At 45.7% G+C, this 27,611-nt stretch overlaps 1 protein-coding gene across 4 annotated transcripts in view; it reads right to left on the reverse strand.

Annotated features, from left to right (window-relative positions):
- Positions 1-21,382, reverse strand: part of atp8b5a (ATPase phospholipid transporting 8B5a) — a 91,014-nt gene extending 69,632 nt beyond the window's left edge. For 2 of the 4 annotated variants that reach the window (XM_056301821.1, XM_056301767.1), the window contains exon 1: positions 20,765-20,875. The gene's annotated coding sequence lies outside the window, so the exon portion shown is untranslated. Of the gene's footprint in view, positions 1-3,442; positions 3,516-20,764; positions 20,876-21,076 lie in introns of those variants that run through there. The other 2 variants (XM_056301793.1, XM_056301805.1) reach the window with 2 other exon arrangements.
- Between the last annotated feature and the right edge of the window lie 6,229 nt (positions 21,383-27,611).

Genomic DNA, 27,611 nt, shown 5'->3' on the forward strand with positions numbered 1-27,611 from the left:
CAGCTGTTGTTTAAGACTTAAACAGCAGTTTAAACAAGTTAGGAAGACGCCTACATAGTAAAGGTTTTATTCTAATAACTGATTATATAAATAATCCCAATAGCTTCATTATTTTGTTAACTTAAAGTACCTGCCATTCTATTAGGAGCACTATAATTGCTTAAGTGTGTGTGCTATCTGTCCTTTTGTGAGAGCGGGCCTCACATTATTCCCAGACCGGTACAATGAGTAAGACCTCAGATGGCCTTGAATGCCATTTATTTTCAAGATGAACCAGCAGATACTGCTTCTGCGCTGGGGGACTATTTTCCCTCGTTTAATGGTCGAATACTGGGGCCTTGTTCGCTGTAAAATGTGCATGCACAAGATTGCTCCCTTTTGTGTTCACCAAATTGTGCGGGAGCAGCTACTTATCTACGATCCGTTCTCCTCAGTACAGATCTACCGCCTCGGACTGCATATTTAGACCCAGACCAACCTGTGCGGTTGTGCTGCAGTGAACCATATTTACTGCTGTGTTTGTGAGTGGTCGTGTCGCCACTTTGTAGGTCTTTGCACGCTCTCTGTCTGCAGAGATAACTCATTATCACAGCCAAGTAGTTTTTAATAAACATGCCGGTGGCAAGTTCACTTAATAAAAAACAACTGCCGCTTCGTTTATGGCGACAATGAAATTCACCCCCCCCCCATCAGCAGTGGAGTCATCAGTTTTAGGCTTTCACGTGCACCATACATATGTGCCATTATTACATTTACTGGCGTGGGAAGATCTTGCTTACCCCTTCCCCCCGAACAGGCACCGCGACTGACCAGAGGAGGCACTAGTGCAGCGACCAGTACACACACACCCACATCCGGCTTCCCACCCGCAGGCACAGCCAATTGTGTCTGTAGGGATGCCCGTCTAAGCCTGAGGTAACATGGGGATTCAAACCGGCGATCCCCATGTTGGTAGGTAATGGAATAGACCGCTACACTACCCAGACGCCCCCATTTACAAGCTTTTTAATTTGCTGTGTGAATGCTGCACTAGAAACTACGCCTTCAAATACAGTATATACGGTATGTACAGTATGCACTTGTATTTGTGGCTGTGACACTTGTTTGCACTTCTGTTTTCCAGGGAGACACTCTGACCCCTGAGCTCAACGAAACCAATTCCCCACAAGTTCCCTTCCTTTTTCCTACTGTACCAGTAAAATCATGGTACACCGCTTTCAACGCTACACTTCCACTACTGCATATCGCCGTACATTTCAAAAGTTTCGGTACATTAAAAACATCACACAAGTCATTCTTATGTTTGATTCCATGTTTGTGCTGAGCGCACAAAAAAAAAAGTGTGACAACGCACTCCACATCTTCATCCATCCATCCATCCATTATCCAAACTGCTCATCCTGCTCTCAGCGTCGCGGGGACGCTGGAGCCTATCCCAGCAGTCATTGGGCGGCAGGCGGGGAGACACCCTGGACAGGCCGCCAGGCCATCACAGGGCCCACACACACACACACACACACACACATTCATATACACACCTAGGGACAATTTAGTATGGCCGATTCACCTGATCTATATGTCTTCGGACTTTGGGGGGAAACCAGATCACCCGGAGGAAACCCATGCAGACATGGGGAGAACATGCAAACTCCACACAGAGGATGACCCGGGATGACCCCCAAGGTTGGACTACCCTGGGGCTCGAACCCAGGGCCTTCCTGCTGTGAGGTGACTGCGCTAACCACTGCGCCACCATGTAGCATCTTCATGTAGGAACTTTTCTCCCCAGTTGTATCCGGCCAATTACCCCACTCTTCCGAGCCGTCCCAGTCGCTGCTCCACCCCCTCTGCCGATCCGGGGAGGGCTGCAGACTACCATGTCTCCTCGGGAGTCGCCAGCCGCTTCTTTTCACCTGACAGAGAGGAGTTTCGCCAGGGGGACGTAGCGAGTGGGAGGCTCACGCAATTCTCCCTGGCTCCCCCTCCCCCTGGAACAGGTGCCCCAACCAACCAGAGGAGGCGCTAGTGCAGCGACCAGGGCACACACCCACATCTGGCTTCACACCCACAGACACGGCCAATTGTGTCTGTAGGGACGCCTGACCAAGCCAGAGGTAACATGGGGACTTGAACCGCCGATCCCCATGATGGTAGGCAACAGAATAGACCGCCACGCTACCCGCACGCCCCATCAAATCACTCTTATGTTTGATTCCATGTTTGTGCTAAGTGCACAGAAAAAAGCGTGACAACACACTCCACATCTTCATGTAGGAACTATTTTCTTACACCGAACTAAACCTACATGAAACTGCTAAATATCTAAATACAGTATTTGCATAGTTTTGTTTTTATGTTTTGGTTTTTTGGTTTTTTTGGTTTTGGCCAACAAACAACTTCATTGAAAGGGTCGAGAGGGAATTCCTCTCAACCCTTTCAAAGTCAAGTCAAAGTCAAGGGCACTTTGGGGGTAATTTCTGAAGAAGGGGAAGGCATTTCTGAACTCCTTTCTAAACTTCAATTTTCCTCTGTTTCCCTGGTCTGGAATTTGATCTGGTGTTCCTCTGGATACAAGCCTTACACCTCCATGCTTATGTGTGGTTTAGAAACACATGTACTACACAAACACAGGTACCATGCACATGTGTAGCGTACTACACCACACCCTGCAGCAAAACCATGACACATGTACACAAAAGGCTCTGTGTTTAGGCCACACGGTCTCTCTCTCGCACACGCACACACGCACACACACAGTAGAGAAGTCTTTCTCTTTTGAACCCCAGAGAGGTGGTCAGTCCTCATAATGAACCCCTTTGTGGTGAGTAAAGCAGAGATCAAGATTGGACAAGACATCCATTCACCTATCTGACCTCTGACCTCTTCTGCCCGCCACAGGTGACTGTGACACAAGGGTCCCGTTACCCACCTTTGTCTGCTTGGAACAAGGTTACTTCATTCATTCAGTCGGGCACACAGTCTCATAAAAGGTGCGTTTGTGCATGTTTAAGAAGAAGAGGAGCTTCACATGAGCTACTTCTGCAGGAGTTTCAAACTTGCCAGTAAAATACGACGAACCAAAACGCCAAAATATGACAAAAACATTTTTATGCTCTCCAGGTTAGAAAGGTTGATGCTGCGATGAAGAGCTATATGATGGACAGACCTTCCAAAACACCAAGTAGTTTTTCCTCAGAGTGTTTTTTGGGAGTTTTTTTTCTTCTTATTGGGGTTCTGGCAACATTACATATACTTGCCGTTCTGAATATGTACAAAACCACTTTTTCCCCCCCTATAGTTTTTGAACCGCCTAACAAAACACAAAAACAGCAGGAGTCACAACTTTCCAAACATGATACAGAACAAAATGGAAAGCAGAAAAAAGCAAAACACATACAACACACACACACACACACACACACACACACACACACACACACACCTGACATAATTACATTCAAATGACTAGGCTGTGCTATAGTCATTTCCATGTGGTTAATTAGGTAGAAGTTCAGTCCAGAGGGGTCCACCGTGTCCAAGACTGGTTGCCATATCTTAATAAAGCCCTCAACGTTGTCATGAAAGGTGTGGGTCGGTTTTTCCAGAGGGAGGGAGTCTTCTTAGAGCCTCCTGATACCGATCGTCCAGGGCAGGGACGTCCTTAGTTTCTCAGTGGTTTGATGACAGTCCTGCACACATAAACCATCTAATAGCTTTTAACCAGAGAACACAAACTCCTTCATGTGGTAAACTATCCAACTCTTCCAAACGACCCAGATCCACCCCCATCTGGACCAACATCAACCTACTTTCCACTGAGGCTTTCACAAGAAACTAATTTCCTCACATCAGCATCCTAACTTTCTGAAACTAAAACCTACTTTAACATCGACACAATATTCCTCATCAAAAACCTGTGAACATGCTGGATATAATTTTTATATATATGGATATAATTTTTTATCCTATCCCAATCAGAATTCAGAAATATTAGCCAAGTAAGTGTTTAACTTACAAGAAATTAGTATTAGTGGGAAGCTTACATAGGCTGCATATACTAATATATATATATATATATACACACACACACTCACCGGCCACTTTATTAGGCACACCTGTCCAACTGCTCGTTAACGCAAATTTCTAATCAGCCAATCACATGGCAGCAACTCAATGCATTTAGGCATGTAGACATGGTCAAGACGATCTGCTGCAGTTCAAACCGAGCATCAGAATGGGGAAGAAAGGTGATTTAAGTGACTTTGAACGTGGCATGGCTGTTGGTGCCAGACGGGCTGGTCTGAGTATTTCACAAACTGCTGATCTACTGGGATTTTCATGCACAACCATCTCTAGGGTTTACAGAGAATGGTCCAAAAAAGAGAAAATATCCAGTGAGCGGCAGTTCTGTGGGCGAAAATGCCTTGTTGATGCCAGAGGTCAGAGGAGAATGGCCAGACTGGTTCGAGCTGATAGAAAGGCAACAGTAACTCAAATAACCACTCATTACAACCGAGGTATGCAGAAGAGCATCTCTGAACGCACAACACGTCAAACCTTGAGGCAGATGGGCTACAGCAGCAGAAGACCACACCGGGTGCCACTCCTGTCAGCTAAGGACAGGAAACTGAGGCTACAGTTCACACAGGCTCACCAAAATTGGACAATAGAAGATTGGAAAAACGTTGCCTGGTCTGATGAGTCTCGATTTCTGCTGCGACATTCGGATGGTAGGGTCAGAATTTGGCATCAACAACATGAAAGCATGGATCCATCCTGCCTTGTATCAACGGTTCAGGCTGGTGGTGGTGGTGTAATGGTGTGGGGGATATTTTCTTGGCACACTTTGGGCCCCTTAGTACCAATTGAGCATCATGTCAATGCCACAGCCTACCTGAGTATTGTTGCTGACCATGTCCATCCCTTTATGACCACAGTGTTCCCATCTTCTGATGGCTACTTCCAGCAGGATAACGCGCCATGTCATAAAGCTCGAATCATCTCAGACTGGTTTCTTGAACATGACAATGAGTTCACTGTACTCAAATGGCCTCCACAGTCACCAGATCTCAATCCAATAGAGCACCTTTGGGATGTGGTGGACCGGGAGATTCGCATCATGGATGTGCAGCCGACAAATCTGCAGCAACTGCGTGATGCTATCATGTCAATATGGACCAAACTCTCTGAGGAATGTTTCCAGTACCTTGTTGAATCTATGCCACGAAGGATTAAGGCAGTTCTGAAGGCAAAAGGGGGTCCAACCCGGTACTAGCAAGGTGTACCTAATAAAGTGGCCAGTGAGTGTATATATATATATATATATATATATATATATATATAACTTGACATTATAAGGTATAAGTGGACCTGAGGAATAACAAAACAAGACCAGGTGACGTCTTTTAACAGCTGGACCAAAGTGAGTGTAAAGAGGTTGTGTGGGTATGCTGATAGTGTTGTGGGTACCTTGATGGGGTTGTTGTAAAAGAATTTGATTAGAATTTGATCAAACCAATATTCTAATTCATACAAAAACAGAACATGATTTAGCCAAATAAAGGAAAAGTTATTTTGTTCAATTTTTTTCACCAATTCAAATCCGTCTTGTACTGATAAAAATGCTGCAATGCATTTTTATCAGTTTTATCAGAATTTTCACAAGACATACTACCAAATTTGAAACACTATAGATTTCAGATATATGCATCACAAGTATTTGGCAACTTTGCTGTGTAAATGAAGAAATGTAGTCAAATAATGTTCTGACAGCAAGGTCCTTGTAGCACATGGAGGTAGTTATTGATTCGACGGTAGTCGATGTCCTGAGAGACACTGCAGTAAAATGTGAAAGTCAATAAAGAAATAAAGTATCTTACATATTTAGATGCAAGTACTACATAGTAATGCTGTTAACATCAAAAGAACCAAGTGTAGCAGACAGGAGGCAGCTGGTGAGGCTGAGGAAAATCACATCCATCCGGACAATCAGCACTGGCACCCCACAGGGATGTGTGTTTTCCCCTCTACTCTTCTCCCTCTACACAAATGACTGCACCTCAGGTGACCCGTCTGTTAAATTCCTGAAGTTTGTGGATAACACAACCTTATCTGGGATGGTGATGAGTCTGCATATAGATGGAATGCTAATCAGCTGGCCCTCTGGTGTGGCCATAACAACCTGGAGCTGAACATGTTCAAAACAGTGAGGATGACAGTGGAATTCAGGAGGAGTCCCCTGACAATGCCCCCCCCCCCGCCATACTCAACAGCACGGTGTCTACGGTGAAAGCCTACAGATTTCTGGGTTCTACAATCTCCCAGGACCTAAGGTGGGCATCCATCATAAACACAAACATCAAAAAGGCAAGGCCCAGCAGAGGATGTACTTTCTCCGTCAGCTCAAGAAATTCAACCTGCCTCAGGAACTGTTGATTCAGTTCTACACTGCAATAATCCAGTGTGTCCTCTGCACATCCATCACTGTCTGGTTTGGTTCGGCCACCAAACAGGGCTGGGACAGACTACAACAGACAGTTAGGTCTGCGGAGAAAATCATTGGTGCCAACCTGCCCTCCATTCAGAACTTATACACCTCCAGACTCAGGAAATGGGCAGGCAGCATCACTGCAGACCCATCACACCATGGTCACAACCTTTTCCAACTCCTCCCCTCTGGTAGGCGCTACAGAGCACTGTGCCCCAAAACAACCAGAGATGAGAACAGTTTTTTTCTACGGGCTGTCATTCAAATGAACACTTAACACTGTCAATAAATCCAACCATTCTGTATATACTGTACATTGTATGTATACAGGTAACCTCTGTGCTAACAAGTATTTCAGCATCTCTGTTATATTCTCTGCACCATTGCACCTTATCACCTCTTATTTTGCCTGTATATAGTCAACCCTTGTGTCTATATCTGAAGATTGTTGTGTTGTTGTGTTGAAGTGTTGTTATTCTGTGTTAAGTACACTGAGAGAGCCACGAAACCAGAGTCAAATTCCATGTATGTGCAAACCTACATGGCCAATAAACATGATTCTAATTCCAAGGATAAAGAAGCAATGAGTAGTGTTGAGGTGTTGAAAGGAAATGTTTTGTTGTGTGCATTGTTGGATTTATATGCACTGGATTTCTTTACCAGTCGGTGCCCTGAACAAACACTGCAGAGAAACAAAACATTCTCAAACTCATATCACCATACAAGGATGAATAAAATGATCAGTTATGGCAAGAGTAAAATTAGTCAGGAGAAATCATTGTCTAAAAATAACTTTTTATTATTATCAGCAAGTGTACTGCAACATTAAACAAGTCTTTTAGCACTGAGATAACTATTTTGCTTAAAATGCCATCCGCCCAACCAAAGTTTCAATGACAACATTAGTCAACATTTTAATCATAATGTTAGTCACGGCACAACCTGATGAGGTAGTAAAGTAATCAAAAGATGAAAAAGACAACTCATCAGAACAATAAAACCAAAGGGCAAGAACAACTCTAAATCTCAGTGGGTTGTGGGTGCCAGAGCCACCGGGCACCAATGTGATCGGTGCCTCTGGATGAATAATGGTAGACTGAGTATAGCATGTGGGATTGGGTGGCTGAATGTCTCCCTGGAAATACAAGCAGAGATTGAAAAAAAGATCAAGGCCAAGAAAAGATTTCAATGTACATTTATATGGGGTCATAGCTTGTAGTGCTAAATATTATACTATATTATACTAAATATACCATTATATACAGAGTATAGCTCCTAGGTGCATGGGAAGGCCTACAATTGATGGCATTGTTTGAAGCATCAATGGTCCCTGGCTAATGGACAAAGCCTGCTTGTAGCTTTCACAAACTTTACCAAACATCAGAAATGCTATAATGAACCACCAACAACAGTTACTCCTCTGTAGATGAGGACCTAAAAGGGGCAATATAATATTTTTCACTGCTACCTTAAATTACATAGTTACATCGTGTTGACCAAGCAAACTTACCACCTATCTTAGTGTTTATCAAGTACCAAGCTATGATAAGCGTTATCTCGCTCTTCATGCCAAACCTTCAACAAGCAAACAGCACGCAAAGGCCTACTATAAAGTGGTGATATTGTCATTCAAACACAGCATGCATCAATTAAAAGTCACCAAAGCACATCCACATATGTTGCCAAAAAAAATAAAACAACTTACCTTCGTCAGTGAATACGCAATCCATGACAGCAGAAATTGTACCAAGATGAAAGTGGCGTGAATAAAAAATATCGTCCACGTCTGCATCTACTTTATAGTTGTTTGATGGCTGGGAGAGCTGGTGCTGGATTGGCTGGGAGAGCTTGGTCTGCTGCGTCCTGTGGGCCCAGAGTCCACACCCCTGCCTGGAGCTGTGCCCAAAGAGGTAACACCGAGGGCAGTCTGACAGGACGTGGAAGCGGGGCAGACTAACTGCTAGCCCATGCAGACCGGCAGTTCTGACAACACCGAGGGCGGTCTGGCGGCGGCCTCGCCTAGCCTTGACTGTGTTTTTAGTGTCATCGTGTGGAGTGCGGGGAGCTGTGTCGAAGGCGTCTGGCCGGGAGAGCTGGCGTTGGATCGGCTGAGGGACCTTGGGCTGCGGCGTCCTGTGGGCCCAAGGACCACGGCCCTGACCGGAGCTGCACCCGAAGAGGAAACACCAAGGGCAGTCTGACAGGACACGGAAGCGGGGCAGGCTAAGCTAACTGCTAGCCCATGCAGACCGGCAGTTCCGACAGTCCTCCTGGCTGGCGTTCGGTCTCCTGGGCAGTGATTTTATTTTTGTTTAGTTTAGCTATATGTGTTAGTTTGGTATCTATATGTTTTTGTAGTTTTTGGATACGTGTTTTTGTCTTTGTGTTGCACTGCTGTGGGCTGGGGGAAATTATATTTCGTGTCATTTCATCTGCTTAAGTGTATGAAATGAAATGACAAATGAAGTGTTTCTGATTTCTGAATATAAGCGATTGTCCCGGCACAATTAGGTGAATACACCAGCGTTATACAGTCCATACCGACATAGCTTGCCCTCGTGCACTGCAATCTGTCAGCCTATCTTGAGGAGTGATCATTGCCACATCATATTCTCTACCAGCATTAAATAACTGGAGCAGTGTTATACGCAGATACAACAGAGAAGTTACACAGTCACTCTCATGGTGTAAAAATGCACCGTACAAACAGATTAGCCAATGGGGAAAGTTCTAGTGTTTGGAGGGGGGGGTAGGTGAGAGCTTTGCCCGTGTGTGTTCTCCTTAATGGTAAACAGACCTTATCTGAATAAATGCAGCCCATTGTTACAGCTGAAAGCCACGATTTCCCCAATCGGTCCCTCCTCCAGGCGGTGTGAACTACAAACATGACACAGCAGCCATTTTCGCTTTGCTCAAAAAGAAAAAGAAGCCCCCAATGAAAACAAGCAGAGCAATCTCCTGTCCTGTCCCTGACTGTGACATGGACGTCCGCCAGGAGTTGGTCCCCGGGCACCAAAGGAGAGGGCTGCCCACTGCTCCTGGAGGACAGACAGCAGGATGGGAAAAATGCAGAAGCAATATTTCTCCAGCCACCACTCCCTGTATGTGTGTGTGTGTGTGTGTGTGTGTGTGTGTGTGTGTAGCTGTAAGATGAATAAAGCATCTCTTCTTGTGTCCCGCAACTCGGCAGTACACAGTTCCCACCCTTTAAAAAAAGGCATCCTTGGTTCAAAGCTAACACAGACAGACAACCTAACTTATTACAAACGATATGGAAACACTTGATTGTGGAATTGGGAGGAGCTTTCCAACAGAAGCATCACCTCATCATCATCATGTTTCCATCTTTTTTTCCTGTTTGCATTGGGATGTGTTTGCTACCGCAACCGCCTTACCCGGTCAAATATTTCTACACCAGCATATGGAGAGGGTCTCCAACCACGGTTAAGATGCCAGTTAGTGTTATGTAACATGACTCCATGGTCCAGATGGATAAAAATAACTGTTTATTATTGGGAAAAATCTGAACTTCAGCTTTCCAGAGCAGAAAATAAGGTGCACACAGAAGTGCATCTGTGTGAGAGAGGGAACGACAGACAGGTTTTATTTGTGAGAATATGTCTAAGAGCGAGGGGGCAGAGGGAGACAGAGACGAAGATTGCTATTTGAAGTTGTCTCATTGGAGGGGTTTGTTTTATCTCGCTATTTGCCGGTGAAAGCTAGAGACTAGGTCCACATGGGGTCTGCACCCAGCAGACCTCCACACAACACAAACCACCAGCACTCATTTGAATTTATAACGTTTTCCCGTTTCCTCTGGTGATACAAGAGAACAGTGAGGCAGCATGTGCGACAGCGACACACAATTACATGTACATACGCATGCGCGCGTGCACAAACACACACACACACAAACTTAAATAAAACAAATGTTTGCCTTGTTAATATCCCTGTTTGTACTGGAGATTACTTCTTGATACTACCTTTACTATTTAAAGCATTTATAACATACTGACTGTATAAACACTTGAAGGAGTTTTTGAAATAATGACGACATCCTAATAAAAACTGTGAACGTCAAGGTTATTGTTCTGTCCGTCTCAACTTTCACAAATACTGAAGCACTGCCATCTTGATTTAACACATTTTAATTGGCCAGAATTTCTAAAATACATTTTTATGTTAATAAGTGGCTATTATGGGGGCGTCTGGGTAGTGTGGTGGTCTATGTTACCCCCGGCTTGGTCGGGCAACCCTCCAGACACAATTGGCCTTGTCTGGGGGTGAGAAGCGGACGTGGGTATGTGTCCTGGTTGCTGCACTAGTGCCTCCTCTGGTCAGTCAGGGTGCCTGTTTTTTTTGGGGGGGGGACTGGGGGGAATAGCGTGATCCTCCCACACGCTACGTCCCCCCTGGTGAAATTCCTCACTATCAGGTGAAAAGAAGCGGATGGCGACTCCACATGTATCAGAGGAGACTTGTGGTAGTCTGCAGCCCTCCCCGGATTTGCACAGGGGGTGGAGCAATAACTGGGAAGGCTTGGAGGAGTGGGGGGATTGGCTGGATGCAATTAGGGAGAAAAGTCGGGGGGAGAATAATAAATAAATAACTATGTGGCTGTTATATCGCTAAAAAGCACAAAGATGCATTCTGCAGAATTCCACAGATTTTAATGTATGGTGATGACAAAAAAATGCTGCCAAGTCCCATCTATTCATGACTTGGAAAAGTAAGGAGACATTGGGGGGGGGGGGGGGGGCTTTTCAGGTTCTTCAGAAGGCAAGTCATAGGGGGAACCCCACAGGGTTCCTCCATGGATGGACGATCATGACCATGGGCCCTGGACACAAACTCTTCACGGGCCCCTAGCTACACACACAAACAATGCACGCGCACTGCGTGTGCCCTCCCCAAGCACATGGTTTGGTCACACAATAGCACAGCGCAACCCACAGCTCAGTCCACCAGGTCTAATGAACGATCTGAAGTGAATCAGTTCATCAGCAAGATTTGTTACGCTGCCGACAGTAACACCGTCACCTTCCACCTGCGTTTTGGTGAAAAATGTTGAAATGGAAGGTATTTCTGGTACCAAAGCGGCATCTTCAGCTTCTTCTTCTTTTCTGAGTTTACGCTTTGCCGACCCACTAAGTGCGCATTTCTCCATGTTGACCACGGAATTGACATTTGACCTGTAGCCTACGTCATTACAACATTACCTGATTTAATCAGCTAATTTACAAAACAATTTCATAATCATACTACATTTTCAAAATCACACTTACTCCAATATAACAAAAATACTTTACAAAAAAAAAAAAAAAAGGAATAATAAATCTTAAGGGCCCCATTGGTTTCAGGGCCCTGGGCACGTGCCCACTTTTCCCACGCGGTACTCCGTCTACAGCTCGGAGAACCACTAATAAAGGCTTCATTAAAATCTGACAGTACTTCAATACTCACAAATACAGGCTCTTTTCACAAACCCTGAAAGGGATCGTTTCTCTGATGAAGAACTAAGACCACATTTACATCGCAGGTCTTGATGTCAAATTCACATCCTTATTGAAATCCGATCTACTGTTTACGTTACGTGACCTGTATGTGGCACGGTAAAGACGCTTATATGACAGGTTGTCATACCGATGTAGGCTGCAGACGAGACACCGGACATGGAGCCCAGTCAGCTGATGCTCATGTTTCTTTTGTTCAGTGTCCTGCATTTCCAATGGTTTTGATGGACAGACAGTGGAGAAGTGCTGTCGGATACTTGAGTAAGGGCCCCCCCCCCCCAAGCAATTTCTGCCACATCTGTCCAGGGATGTATTTGGATGCACAGGAGTCAGGATGGTTGGGACTGCATCATTCTCTCATTTGTTGACTCCCGACAGTTGTAAAACGGAAGAATGAGAAGTGGCACACACAACTGTTTATGTAATCATGGCTCCCAGGGTCTTTCTTGAGTGCTTCTTAATGACAGTCAGTTCCAGTCAGGAAGCATACCGGTATCGGATATTGCACCATCACACACCTTGTTGGGATAATAGCATCATAGTCATATCTACATACATCATCCAGTTTGTCAGGCGATACAATGTAAACTTTAATGCGAACGTCAAGACTATCAGCTTCAAGGCTAATGCTATCGGGTTTCAGATCTCCGTAGAAAACTCTTGGAAGGTATCAATGGCTTCAAGTAGCCAATCCCTCAGCATGCTCATCATTTCTCCCTCACTTCTGAATGTGAATACATCCTTTTTTTGAGAGCAAAACACCCTCCTGAGTGCTCAAATTTAGGCCGGATGTTGGCATTCAAAGTTGTATCAGAAAAACACATAATAATAATAATAATACTTGAAAAAAGAAAAACTGCAGTTTTTCAGTTATTTTTCAGGTAACTGACAAACTGTCGAAATATAAAGACCTTGAAATCGAGACTGAACAAATGTGGGGAATGAAAACCACAACAATACCAGTAGTGATAGGAGCCCTGGGACTTGTAAAAAAAAAAAGGGATGGAGAAATACACCCAACAGATCCCGGGTAACATCAGAATACAAGAACTACAGAAAATCCCACTACATCTCATATCCTAAGAAAAGTACTATCCATCAAATAGACTTCTACCTCATTCTAACCCTAAGCCCAAGGAATGGGCCCGGTTATTATTGCAGCGAACTCAGGGGGGCAGCCCGGGAATCACCGCAGCTGGGACTGGAACCTGGGTCTCCCGCAACACGGGCGACTACGTTAACCAGTCGACTAAAGGGTCTGACCCTTAAGCCAAGAGCCAATGTGTCTACTTATTCGTGTACGTTACATTATGTTGTATTATGGCATGAAGTTAAAGGAAATTTGTATAATAATAATAATAATAATCTCCATCCATCCATTATCTGACTGCTTATCCTGCTCTTAGGGTCACGGGAATGCTAGAGCCTATTTCCAGCAGTCATTGGGCAGCAGGCAGGGAGACACCCTGGACAGGCCACCAATATTTGTTTCCTAGGATGAATCCGGAAAGTTCCCACCCTCAGGCGCTAGGATTGGCCAGATCTGCCTGTCAGTCAACTTTCCGGATTCATCCTAGGAAAAAAATATTCACCCACCGTACACACACAGTTAAGTTGGCACAGTTAGCTTGGTTGCAAACAAGACTAATGGCTAACAGCTAGCTAGCAAACGTGGCTAGGGTTAGGGTTACGGTTGTTGCGCATTCGCATTGGCCTTGACTGACAGGCAGATCTGACAAATCCTAGCGCCTGAGGGCGAGAACTTTCCGGATTCATCCTAGGAAAAAAATATTCGCCAGGCCATCACAGGGCCGGCCCACACACACACACACACACACACACACATTCATACCTAGGGATAATTTAGTACGGTCGATTCACTTGACCCAGATGTCTTTGGACTGTGGGAGGAAACCGGAGTCCCCGGAGAAAACCCACGCAGACATGGGGAGAACATGCAAACTCCACACAGAGGATGACATGGGTTGAACTAGGTTGGACTACCCCGGGGCTTGAACCCAGGACCTTCTTGCTGTGAGGCGATCACGCTAACCACTGTGTCACCGTACCGCGTAATAATAATAATAATAATAATAATAGTACATTTTATTTGTGGGCACTCAAGGACACCTTACAGAACACAGTTATAAAACAAGCAGCATTGTATCATATATAGGGCCATCTGGGTAGGGTAGCAGTCTATTCCGTTGCCTACCAACACGGGGATCTCTGGTTCGAATCCCTGTGTTACCTCGGGCTTGATCGGGCGTCCCTACAGACACAATTGGGTGTGTCTGTGGGTGGGAAGCTGGACGTGGGTATGTGTCCTGGTCACTGCACTAGCGCCTCCTCTGGTCTGTCGGGGCACCTGTTCAGGGAGGAGGGGGAACCGGGGGGAATGGCGTGATCCTCCCACGTGCTACTGCCCCTGGCGAAACTCCTCACTGTCAGGTGAAAAGAAGCGACTGGTGACTTCACATGTATTGGAAGAGACATGTGGTAGTGTGCAGCCCTCCCCAGATCGGCAGAGGGGGGTGGAACAGCGACTGGGACGGCTCACAAGAGTGGGGTAATTGACTGGGTACAATAGGGGAGGAAAATTGGGGTGGGGATCCAGAAAAAAAAGAAAAACACATATGAAGGACGACTATATCTGATCTCGAAAAAGAAAAAAGAAAACCAAGTACCACGAGTTTTTCTGCTGTTTACAGTCTGACCAATCTTTGTGGTAGTGTAAAAGTAGACCAAAACTCTATTGCTTTTAGTTTATTGTTGGTTAGCTTATTGGCACCTTTTGAATCTAAGGGAAATTCCTGATGGCCCTCCTGTTTTTAGGAGTGCTGCATTCCACAATTGAATATTCACTGCAATCTGACATCAGGTACTTGTCTTATCTGGCGCTCACTATACTTAGCAGCTCCCACTCCCACTGCCGCCTATCACAATGTCTGGGAACTCGAACAGCGGTACGCAGGAAAGTAATGTTTTTACAACCCATGTTTGCCCATTTTCACAAACTCTGACCTAACATGAACAAAAACCTAAATTGTCTGGTCAGAAGGGTATATCCTGTATTGCTACTGGACACATCCGTCTGTCGTCTGACCCGCCCGGCTCATAGGACAGAGGAGAAAGAGGCAGCGCCGGATCACTCGCGCTAAGATTTAAGGCTGGGTCGTGGAAAACAAGCAGCATGCACAGCTCATAAAACACTGGTATCATAAGCAAGCCTGTCGCTGGTGACATTTTGATGGAATACAGACGATCCCTTCCACTGGGGAATTCATAAATCTGGTCTTAAAATCGGCGGATGGTATATCTTCACAGTTGATTTTGAAAATACTCAGGGAATTCCAGGTATCCGAAATTGATAAAAGTCTGTGCGTGTATATCAGTTTATTGTGACCTGCTGATCTCACACACACACACACACACACACACACACACACACACACACACACACACACACACACACACACACACACACACACACACACACACACACACACACACACACACACACACACAAACGTGACCTCAAACCGTAAGTTGCAGAGCTCTGTAGAAAGCTGATTAGCTGTTGATAACGGCAACAAAGGCAGGAAAGCCGAATGAAAGATGGTTCGAGCTCACCATCAAGCTCAGTAAGTTCTGAGAAAAAAAACGGGACTTTTACACAATTAAGGATGCTGTGAGCAATACTGATGGAAATCTCAAACAATACTTGTACTGCCCCCAAATAATGGAAATGCAGCCATGCATTGGGTGGCAGCCAAATAAACAAATGAAATAAAACATCAAATGAGAGCTTTTGCTACAAACACACTTAAGTTTGTTACTTTTTAAGAGTATCGCGTTGGGGGATGTTATATTCAGTCAGTGCTCCCAACATGACATCATTACCAGGAGACAATGACCTGCCACTGCCCTGTCATCTTACTATCTTCATCGGTGTCATCATCATTTCTAGGTTTACATGAGTTCTAGCTAGATTACACAATCTTTTTGCTCATCAATATTACTCAAATAATATAGATACTAAGATACAACTATTCAGGAATGTTGAAGTGATGTACAAGTAACTCAAGCAAGCATCATATGCAAATTGGTTGGTATAGATTCGATGTAATTTGGCCTACGGTTTACCACCTTGCAGATTCCCTCTTAAGCATATAAAAATCTAAGAGCATCTGCAGTATCTAAGGGACATTCTCTCAATACAGCAAACCCGCACTAGCACAGCAGGCAGTGTGTTGTTCCATATAACACACTAGAACCAAAACCATACACTGAAACATCAGCTGTTAAATATCTGTTCTTCTACTAGTGGCCAAAAAGACAGTAAAAAGAAATGGATTTGTGCCCCAAAGGCAGCAGGATCCCAAACACCGGATGAGCGCAGCATCAACCTACTGAGAACATAAGCTTAGCCAGATGTTTTCATTTTATCAGTTTTCTTCTTCTATCGTCTTTTATTATTGCCTACCTTTTATTTTGGCACTTTCTTTTAAGTATTACTTTTTCTTTTTTTGGATTTCCCCCGTTTTTCTCCCCGATTGTATCCGGCCAATTACCCCACTCTTCCGAGCCATCCCGATCTCTGCTCCACCCCCTCTGTCTAAACACCCATGCTGTGGAGCGTGATATGCGCCGCTGATCCTTCTTGAGCCAAACAATGAATTATCTATGAAGGATTAATAACATCGATGAGATTTCTGCATGCACAAACTCAACCATGTAACAGCTGGTTTAAGTCATTTAGTAAACGATAGTGCCTGTTAGGTGGCTCACGACAGTGAAACCTTCAATCCTCTATAATAACCACTGACAGGTTAGTACTGAGGGGAACAGCGTGATCCTCCCACGCGCTACGTCCCCCTGGTGAAACTCCTCTGTCAGGTGAAAAGCGGGGGTAGTCTGTAGCCCTCCCCAGATCAGGAGAGGCAACGGAGCAGTGACTGCGATGGCTCGAAAAATAGGGTAATTGGCCAAGTACAATTGGGGAGAAAAAGAGGGGGAGGGGAAAGCCCAAAAGTTTCTGTTATAGAGATTGAAAGTAAGGAGTGATGACTTGGTGTAAACTACTAGGTTCTACTTTTTTATGTCACGTTGTTCTTACTTCCTTTATTGTAAGATACCTTTGCAGGGGTAGATGCAGTGTAAAGGGAGTTCAAATGAAAAGCTGCTACAGTGAAAAACTCCTCCTTCACATATTTATCCAGCATATATTGTACCGTATTGTACCACAAATACAATAAATTATAGGGTTGTGGTACAAATTATATTGTACCACAAACCTCTAATGTTTGTCTACCAATCGTTCGGTAATTGCGTAACTGTTGAGTAAAACTTAATTGTAACCACATGGGCAGTGAAACAAAGGAAAATAACTTGTGGTTTATTTTATTTTCTATTTCAACAAGTGTATTGTTGGCACAAGTGTAGATCATAGTTCTTGATATGAAATCAAAAATGTCGTTAACAAATGGAAAACGTAGCAACCGCTATGCTAACCTATGTAGGGCGATGTGCAGGAATGAGGTGCTGACTGTTATCGCATCAGACTTCCTTCTGCGCCGTTCCCTGGCCTCATACGTGGTGTGTTAAACTGACCTGAAGTCAGCTCCCACGTAATTACCTCCCAGCTAGGCTAAATAAACACAGTGTAAGGTGCACCCTGAATATTTCCAGTCAATGTTACAGTGGGTTACTCATTCACGACCACTTTCTGTGGCGTAGAAACCAAGTGTGAATGGAGACATTTAATGAGTCAACCTGTGAATGCAACAAAGGTCACAGCTAAAAAATTCCCCAATTTCACTTTGGTCTATGGTTAAGGAAGAAAACTGTCAGAAGGACTACAGAAGAATAACCACTTTGAGACTTGGGGGTAAATGATCTTCTTTCTTTTTTTAACAAATTTCGAGCACATGGCTGCACCTGGCCCTGCATCTCTGTTTCATATGCTCCTCTTTTGATACACGATATCAAGTCCAGACATTGACCCCTGTGTTATGTTCACAGCTGTTGCAGATTCTTGGCATCAATGAATGAACGAATATCTATCGATTTCCGACTCTTTTTCTCTGTGTCCCAGGAGGTGTTGTGAGTGCTGAGCTCTTCTGACCTTTCCTCGTACCCTTAACGGACTGAGAACGGCCATCCTCACAACACGAAGTGAAAAGGCAAACTCGGTCAAGACACGAGCCCTTTAATCAGGGCCACATCAACGGCACCGGTCCTTTGAGCGGGAAAGCCAGACTGCGCTGAAAGCATCGAACAATCATCCACTGAATTATTCACCCAACGTCTGGGTCCACAAAGCCAGCACGAGTGGTCCCCTCCTCTCATCTTACCTCATAAAACCATGACATTTTGATTGACCTTTTAAGCTTCGTCATCTTCCCAGTGCACAGTTCATCTGGCAGACGCCACGCACAGCAACAATGACCCTCTGTCACGTTTCGTTTGAACGAACCCGACTGAAACTTGGACTCTGACCTTGATTAAATTCACCTTTAAGCCACCAAAGGTTTTGACCGAGATCAAATTCGGTTGTATATGGCCGAGGATCAGTCTTACCCTCACCTCCTGCGATTCACCTCAATTGACTTCACTGACCGTTCTCAACTCGATAAATGGTGAAGCATTTTACATGCAAGATTGTCACCCACACACACACACACGATCTACAACGCTGGACAATTTCAAACAGATACACTTTCACAATTCAACTAGACTGATTCAAGTTTCTTATTGAGTACAGCAAGTTTCTTATCTCTCTTCCTGTCCATGTTCGCTCTTCTCTCTGCAAAATAACTCTGTTTTTAAATGTTCAATCTTTTCTCCCTCTTTTCAACGACAACCCCATGTGAACAGTATGCTGACCACATGTGACATGATTAGGGTAGGACATTGCCTTTAGCCCCGAGTCAAATCCTAGTAAATGTTTTGGTTCAGAAGTCCTTAAGAGGTGTTTTGTTTTTTGTTTTAAATAGAAAACTGACTATTAAATCTGCTTGAGTGGCTGCTGCATACTACCACCATTTGACCATGGCTGCATTCTGAAAACCTTTACTTTTCTGCCAAATTGTTTTCTCCTTTTTTCAGTCATATACAAATCTCTCTAGTAGGACAAGTCTCACTAGAGCGATCTACCAGCCTCCGTGGCTGTCCCATTAACAAAGCTATTTTCCAGTTGGTAATACCATCAAAAGCACATTTGACACAACTGAGCCAAATGCTGTCTATTGAACACTGACTGGGCATGTGGACAGAAACAAAGGACGACAGTCAGGCCCTCCAAGTCTCTTTTGGCTGTTGCCACCGTGGCTCGTGGAGTCGTGCTGCAGAGGAGAAGACACCGTGGAGTCGTGCTGCAGAGGAGAAGACACCGTGGAGTCGTGCTGCAGAGGAGAAGACACTGTGGAGTCGTGCTGCAGAGGAGAAGACACCGTGGAGACGTGCTGCAGAGAAGAAGACACTGTGGAGTCGCTACAGAAGGGGATTCAACCACTTCATGTGTACGGTAACTGCACCGTGTTGTGTCTGAAGCAGGCTCCAGTCAGTTATTGCTTGTAATTGCAACTCTCCTTTCCAGACTGTCCTTTCCATCTCTCTTCGCTATCCCACCAAAGGAAAGTGCTGCTAACTTTTTCCCCCTGTACCCCTGTTGTACTTCAGCTGCTTTTTAGCTTTGAGTCCCAGGAAAAGTTTTGTCCGACACGGTAGATTTACAGAGCTTACTCTCCATTCCCATTTTTTTTAGGTATCCGTAGGTATTCTCTTAGGCATCGCCTATGCGAGAATATTGTGTTATTTCCCTTGTGTATTTTTTTGCAAACATCACAAGTCAAATTCCTTTGCAAACTTATGATCCAAACTTACTTTGCCAAAAATTTATACAACCTGAAGTTTTGTTCGTCAGTAAAGCAGCTTGTTCCATTTTAGTCAAAGGACCGTTGTCTGTTTTACTAAACACGAGATAAGATACAGGACTTCTGCAATGGGAAGCGTTGCATGAGAATGATGATGGTGTTTACTCAGCTATGACATCCAGGGCAATAAAATATGAAGTGGTCATTGTTAATGCAAATGGATCCCCCCTCCCTCCCCCCCCATCACTGTCCTTATCAGTATCATGGTTACTGTAAAGACATGTTTGCTTCCCCGCTGTCAAAATATAGTAAATTAGTTAGTAAATTACAGGCATCCTGCTGGTGATTCAGTTTCATCTCCATCAGTTTGACGAATTTAAGTCTGACAGACATGGAGCAGAGTAGACCGGACATCCAGACTGCATGACCTCCACAGGGGAAGAAGTGGGAGTGTGTCTAGGGAGGCTCTCCAAAGCCCCTATACAAACTCGGGAGTTCAGATTTGCAAACACCGGAAACTTAACAATGTACAGTGACATCTTGCACAACATGTGCTACGTCAACTCGAGATCACACAAAGTCAAGTCACCAAAGCGCGAGCGCGTACCGTTCGCAGTGGAAGAAGGAAGCCGCGTCTGTCTCAGTGCGGTTTCACCATATTCTCTCAGACGCTTATGGGTTCCCGTGAGAAAGAGAAGGAGAATGGGTGGATGAAGAGGGACGTAAATGCGCGTAGGCAATACTCGCTGATTCACTCTTTTCCTGCCCGTTTGCTTCGCCCCCCCCCCCCCGCCGGCCCATCCGACACCAGCCACCCTACAGTCTGCCCACACCGCTTTCAAATTGACCTTTCAACTCCCACCCCCAAGGTCAGGTGTCGGTCTTACCTTGAGTCTCTGCGGCGTTTTACGTGGCTGAGTGGTTTGTTTTGTCAGTCCAACATCCTTCACGGTCCCAGAGAAAAAAAGTCCGAGCTACAAACAAGAGGCTAGCCCTTTCCTCCTTGCTATCCACCTCCCCTCCCATTACGCCCCCTTTTATACACACACACACACACACACACACACACACACGTACGTTTTTACTCCTCCCTCACTTGATTACTCAACCCCCCCCCCAAAGTTCTCCTTGACTTTGCCCCCCTTCCTCCCCGCCCTCCTTCATCCTCCCAACGCCTCGTAACTCAAGTCATCTCTTACCTCATGTTGTCGGGACGACGTTGGGTTTCGTGCGTCTTCCACCCGCTTTCGGTTCTCCATTCTCGCTCTTCTTCTCCCCTCCTCGGCTGAAACGTACCCCCCCCCCTTACACTTTGGCGCGTTTTCGGGCGGCCGTTCTCTCAGTGCGCCTCATTCTTGCCTTCTAAAAAAAACTCAAGTATCAGTTTCCTGGACAGCCAGAGGAGGAAGCCCGTGTGCTTCACCGCAAGCCCGGAGGAAGGGCTCTATCTCCCGCTACGCGCCGACGCCATGCGGGTGATCCCCAGCAAGCCCGCGACACGTCTTAACCGCACGCCACACACAGACTCTACAAGTTCCACCAATCTAGAGAGGACAACTCACTCGCTGGCAACACACGGTGGGTTATTCTAGTTTAACAGCTGGTTGTATTCAGCTATTTATTCGCATGTAGACTCAAGACAGGAACAGCCCTTCGTGTGGAACAAGTTAAACTAGAACATTTAGGCGGGTTTGGTGAACAGAGTCCAGGAGTAAACAAAGTGAGATGGAAACGAGAACACCTGCGTTCGTTGGGCTGAGCGCACGCCGCTGTTCTGAGGGCGCGTATAAAAACCCGGAGTGGAGTACCAAACTGGTGTGAATCTGGAGGAGGAAATCACAGACAAACAATGGCAGAGACACAAAGAGTTCCACTGGAGGATCGGGACAGCCGTGCTGCCTCAGGAAGTTGCGCAACACAGCTTTAGCAACCGTCATTTTGCAACATCTTGGCTTGAAACGGAGCGTCTTGTATAGACACTGGAAGTATGTTGTACATCCTCCAAACATACGCTCCACCACCCCTCTGGTGCGGATACGAGCTATGTTGGATCTTTGCTGCCAAACTGTTGTGGCTGACCAAACTCGCAGACACCAAGCAGGGTTGCACTATGTTGTCCTGTCTCAGACTGAGCACACGAAGAAGAGCTCTCGAGAAAAAGCCTTGAATCATGAGTTGCCCCTTTCCAACAGGCCATGGTGCTTGAAAACTCTAAATTAGGAGTGCACACACCCTGAACATTGCTGGAAAACCGGTTCGGTTCCTGTACTCCTCAGCATCAGCAGTTGATGGACACTTGATGGGAATGTGACTTCTATTCTGTACTACTGGGAAGGGCCCATACTCATAGAACTGCACTTTATAGTTGGCTTGGCCAGCAGCATCAGGAAACTCGATGTAAACACTCCTCAGTTCACAAATGGCCCTGCAGACTCTTTACACATGCAAAAACAAAACAACAAAAACATGGTCTTGAAAGCCTATTTCATCAAAGTAATCTAATGAATTAAGCCTATCAGCGAGTACCTGTCTGGCTGACCTCTGTGTGTCATGTTGGCCTTTGTTGAGATACTCTAAGTCATCCAAGCTCCCTCACAAAAGGTTTGAAGCAGGAGTCAAATCTGCCTCCTTGGGGGATTAATTTAAACTTCCATTTAGTCCTAGAGTAGCTCACATCTTCCTTCTTGCAGTCAGTTTAGTTTAATCCAGAATAGGCTAAATCTAAGACTAGTTTAAGACAGGTCTGTGCAAGTTGCTTTGAATTAAAACAGCTCAAAAGTTCATTTCAGTCAAGGACTAGGCTCAAGCCCCGACTGTGAAACCGCCCCTATCAGTGACGTGTGTGTGTGTGTGAGTGAGTGCGTGCGTGCGTGGGTGGGTGTGTGTGTGTGGACATAAAAGAAATTGGTCTTTGGACCTTGGTAGATATGTAAAGCAGACCATTATGACAGCACTGTACAATTTCCCTTTCTATCCTCTATCTATACTGCAGCCGCCCTCAGTTGTACATACGAAGTAGTGTCGCTTATTATAAACTCATGGCTCTTTTAAATTCAACCAAGCATTACCCTATTTTCTTAATTAGTGCCCCTGTCATTGCTTATGAGTAAAATGAACTGCGGTTGATGATCTTTTGAAATAAAAACATGCAAACGTTTTCATTTCTATCATTGGCAACCAACCGAGGCTATTGCTCGTATTCTCTCTCTCTCTTTGGCTTTTCTCCCCAATTGTACCCGGCCAATTACCCCACTCTTCCGAGTCGTCCCGGTCGCTGCTCGATCCCCCTCTGCCGATCCGGGGAGGGCTGCAGACTACCACGTGTCTTCTCCGATACATGTGGAGTCGCCAGCCGCGTCTTTTCACCTGACAGTGAGGAGTTTCACCATAGCGCGTGGGAGGATCACGCTACCCCCCCCCCCCCCCGAACAGGCGCCCCAACCGATCAGAGGAGGCGTTAGAGCAGCGACCAGGACATACCCACATCCGGCTTCCCACCCGCAGACACGGCCAATTGTATCTATAGGGACCCCCCGACCAAGCCGGAGGTAACAAGGGGATTCGAACCGGCGATACCGGTGATGGCAGGCAACGGAATAGACCGCTACGCCACCCGGACGCCCTATCCCTGCTTATTTGTGACAGCTGAGAGGAAAGAGCAATTTCTTTCCTAAACTTCTCATGGGTAACGGAAGTGGAGTAGAGATTTATCGGCTACGTCTTTGTGATGGGATGGTGGGGTGAAGGGTTACGCCCCTGTCAACGACATATATTCTAGAACACCCTTTACCACCGCATTTCCGGTCAAATATCTTTAGCAGGATATGTAAACATCTGTTTTTATATACGTTAATACAGTGGTGCCCAACACCGCTCCTGGAGAGCTACCATCCTGCCGGTTTTCACTCCAACCCTGATTTACACACCCGATTCTACTAATTACCTGCTGACCAGTACCTTGATTAACTGAATCAGATGTGTTAAAAATCAGGGTTGGAGTGAACACCGGCAGCAGGGTAGCTCTTCAGGAGCAGGGTTGGGCGCCACTGTTTTAATAGATCTCAATGTACAAGTCTACTGCCATCTACCGGTAACGAGGAGCAATGACAGCATGTTTCACCCTCAATGAAAAATGAATAAATGTGCTCAGACATTTCCCAGAATCGAGAACAAAAGAATAAGATGAAAGCGAAAATGAAAACGTTTGGTGTCAAAGTTCACAATCCCGCAACCGATCATAAAACACATGGTCAGCAGTGGGATTAGCAAGAGGCCTTCCATTTTTTTGGTAAAAGTTTGAACCCTTGTCCTCGTTTCGTTAAAGGACCCTATTTTAACACGTTAGTTTGATATTGTTTACTTATTTATAGAATACAATGTGATTTTTACACTTGGCAAAAGGCATGTAAATTTTATTTCTCTGACCATCTTGGGGGGGGGGGGGGTTGGGGGGGACTTTCCTGGTAAATTATTGGTGAATAATCCCAGTCAGACCAGTTAAAAGATGGAAAGAAAGTCCAGAGCAATGATTCATAAATACTTTATGTACAAAATATCATTACAAGTATATTCAACATATTTCACATTTCAGATAAGTACTTTACATATATCAGTCTTCATATTTGACAGTACATACATTAAAATGTTCACAATTCTAATTTTAATCGTACACATTAAATACATGCGCTGGCTGTAGGCTCTTTTCCTTTACAAACGTACAACTCATTTTATAGTGAACCCAAGTCCACTTGTCCCGACAGTGGCAGCTATTGTTCTGAGTCCTGCGTCCTACATTCCTCCTGCGTGCGTCTCGCAGCAGAGCTGCAGGAAGGCCTCTGGCACAGGATTTACACTCGGACCACACTGTATTGTTGCTTTTTATTTTCCAGCTGAACACGGAACAATAATAGTGTTTCTATTTTTTCCGGTAATTTCGCGTGGGGGTTGTAAGACTTGTTTGGGAGACATGTTGTATTAAAGAAAGTCTTCCTCGACGCCCGCCCCCCTCCCTCCTTCCGGATGAAAAACAAGCCAACAAAACAACCAGAGCTGCTTCCACACAGCGAGCCCAATACTTGCGTTCCCTGGCACACGGTAAACAGAAGAGCGCGTGTCAACCTCGTGTTCGTGTCGGTGTGATGCTGCTGGTCGGTCCCGCCGGCGCGTCTCCGCTCTGCAGCCAATGGCGGCGGACGGAGCGACCTCCATTGTGCGTGGCGGGTGTCACCCCAGAAGACCGATCCGATGTTAAGGAAGGTGTAAGGTGTGCGTGCCAAGGCTGACTATGTAGGGTAGAATGACCTTGTTCGTAGTACATTTGTTCAGGTTCAATAAAAAAAGTGGAAAAAGTACAGAAAAAAAGAACAAGTATTTGGAGGCCCTGCATAAATACCTCCACAGAGCTCCTCCAAAGTAACAGCTACTTGACGTTTGGCCGTTTGCCTTCATTCAGGTGAACAGTCGTCACAGTCACAATCCCACGCTTGGCAAAACGGAGGCGTAAATTCACAACAAGAACCCATGTCATTAGTGCGTGTGAGCTCAAAATAAAGCACACTAGTTCTCCACACACACGAGTAACTGTCTGAACTTGGTTCAGTACACCACAGTAAAGTGGTCACAAGCTTTAAGTGACTTGGAACCAGTACTCACGCCATGTTCCTCAACACGAGCAACGTTTCACTCCCCACCAACATCTTCATCGTTACTCTTTCATTTCCATGCACGCTGTAATAACTAAGGTTAGCTCGCTAACTGCAGTGCCCCCCCTTTTCTCCCCAGTTGTACTTGACCTCACTCTTCTGAGCTGTCCCGGTCACTGCTCCACCCCCCTCTGCCGATCCGGGGAGGGCTGCAGACCACCACATGCCTCATCCGATACACGTGGAGTCGCCAGCCGCTTCTTTTCACCTGACACTGGGGACTTTCACCAGGGGGGTGTACCGCGGGGGAGGATCCCCCCCCCCGGTTCCCTCTTCCCCCTGAACAGGTGCCCCCACCAACCAGAGGCGCTAGTGCAGCAATCAGGACACATACCCACATCCGGCTTCCCACCCGCAGACACGGCCAATTGTGTCTGTAGGGATGCCCGACCAAGCCGGAGGGCAACGCGGGAATTCGAACCGGCGACCCCCGTGTTGGTAGGCAACGGAATAGACCGCTAGCCACGCTACCCAGACGCCCCTTAGCTGCAGTGTTTTTAAGGCCATGTGGTGGACATGGTTCCACTGTGTGGGTGGACGAGAGGATACATCTAACCACACATCTTCCTCGCAGAAGAAAACGTCTGAAAAACATTCTACATTCATTTTGGGATGAACATAAATGACCCGTTCCTCAGCTACGTTTCTGATAAGAGATAACACAACCTGCTTCAGAGCTGTCTTTGTGTCCCACTAACACTTAAGTCATCCAACAGCCTTAAAAAAATAATGAAAAAAAGACCAGAGTCAGTTTAACTTGTAATTCTCTCTAACTGTAAGATATAAAGAAAGAGGGAATGAATGATTCTTTTTCCCATCAAAGGTTGGCGGGGTTAATGGATCACAGCTTCCGTGCAAATGTTTACCTTGAGACTTAAAGTCCTCCAGCACATCTCAGTTTGACTGACATTTACTTGTCCATGTGTGTCTGAGGGAATTACGCGTGACATGGACGAAACGGCAACTTGTGTACTAGTGTGTAATTATGTGTGTAAGTGTATGTGTAAGTACGTCTGTGTGTGTGTGTGTGTGTGTGTGTTTGGATGACACCCATATCAACACCCCGTCAATCAGGGGACCCTCTCATGGGTCGGAAGGCCACATAGGAGAGTACAGTATGAGCTTCATAGATTTCTTCTACCCCCATTGATTTTCCATCTAGTCATCCTTGTCCTGACTGAATGGGATTCAGGAATCAGTGCTGATTACTGGTCATTAACGCCACACTACCAACACACACTTAGACCCTGGTACCTTGTTCTAGTCTGACCTGCATAACACCAGCAGTGATTTATTCCCCTGGAGGCAGACAGCAGTGATCTGTGGCCGCTGGCTCCCTCTACATGTTGATGATGATGTTTTGCCCTGCCAAGTTCTGTGTTGGCAGCAAGTTGTCATCTCAGCCAGATAAAGGAGGAAGAGAAATCTCAACCCTGACATAAGGACTTGTAAACAAATATTCTCCTTAATAGCTTAACTAACAACGATTTTTGGCACCCATTTTTTGTAATGAAAGGTTTAATGTGACTTTCTATCTCAACCTTTTAAAAGAGAATAATTTAAAAATGATCTATTTTGCTAAAAAAAAATTTCTTAGTTTCTGCTAGCTCTACCGTAAGTATACGACCTGCCTCTGTGGGAGAGTAACAGATATTACTGTATAACTACGACCGTTCAGCCTCCGCTGACAAGGGTACGGCTCTGAAACCCTGGGGTCAGCAGCTGAGCTGAGGATGGGCGGTACGTCAAAACAACAGACAAAGCTATGGACAAGGCGTAACCCTCAAGCTTATCCCACTCAACCTGGATCGAGCTCATTTTCACATTTTCCTCCCCAGTCCCCGAACAATCTCTGTGTCGGTTTGATCATCAGCCTGTGCCGGCCCTCATCTCCCTTCCTCTGCCGCGCGCGTCTCGGACTTGAGCTTGACGAATTCCTTGGCCACCTCGTCAGCGGGCCGCTGGGAGAGGATGCGCATCACCGTCATGCCCGTCTCGTCGGTGTGGACGCGTGGCCCCAGCGGGCACCAGC

The sequence above is a fragment of the Lampris incognitus genome, chromosome 1, assembly GCF_029633865.1.
Source record: "Lampris incognitus isolate fLamInc1 chromosome 1, fLamInc1.hap2, whole genome shotgun sequence".
Lineage (NCBI taxonomy): Eukaryota > Metazoa > Chordata > Actinopteri > Lampriformes > Lampridae > Lampris > Lampris incognitus.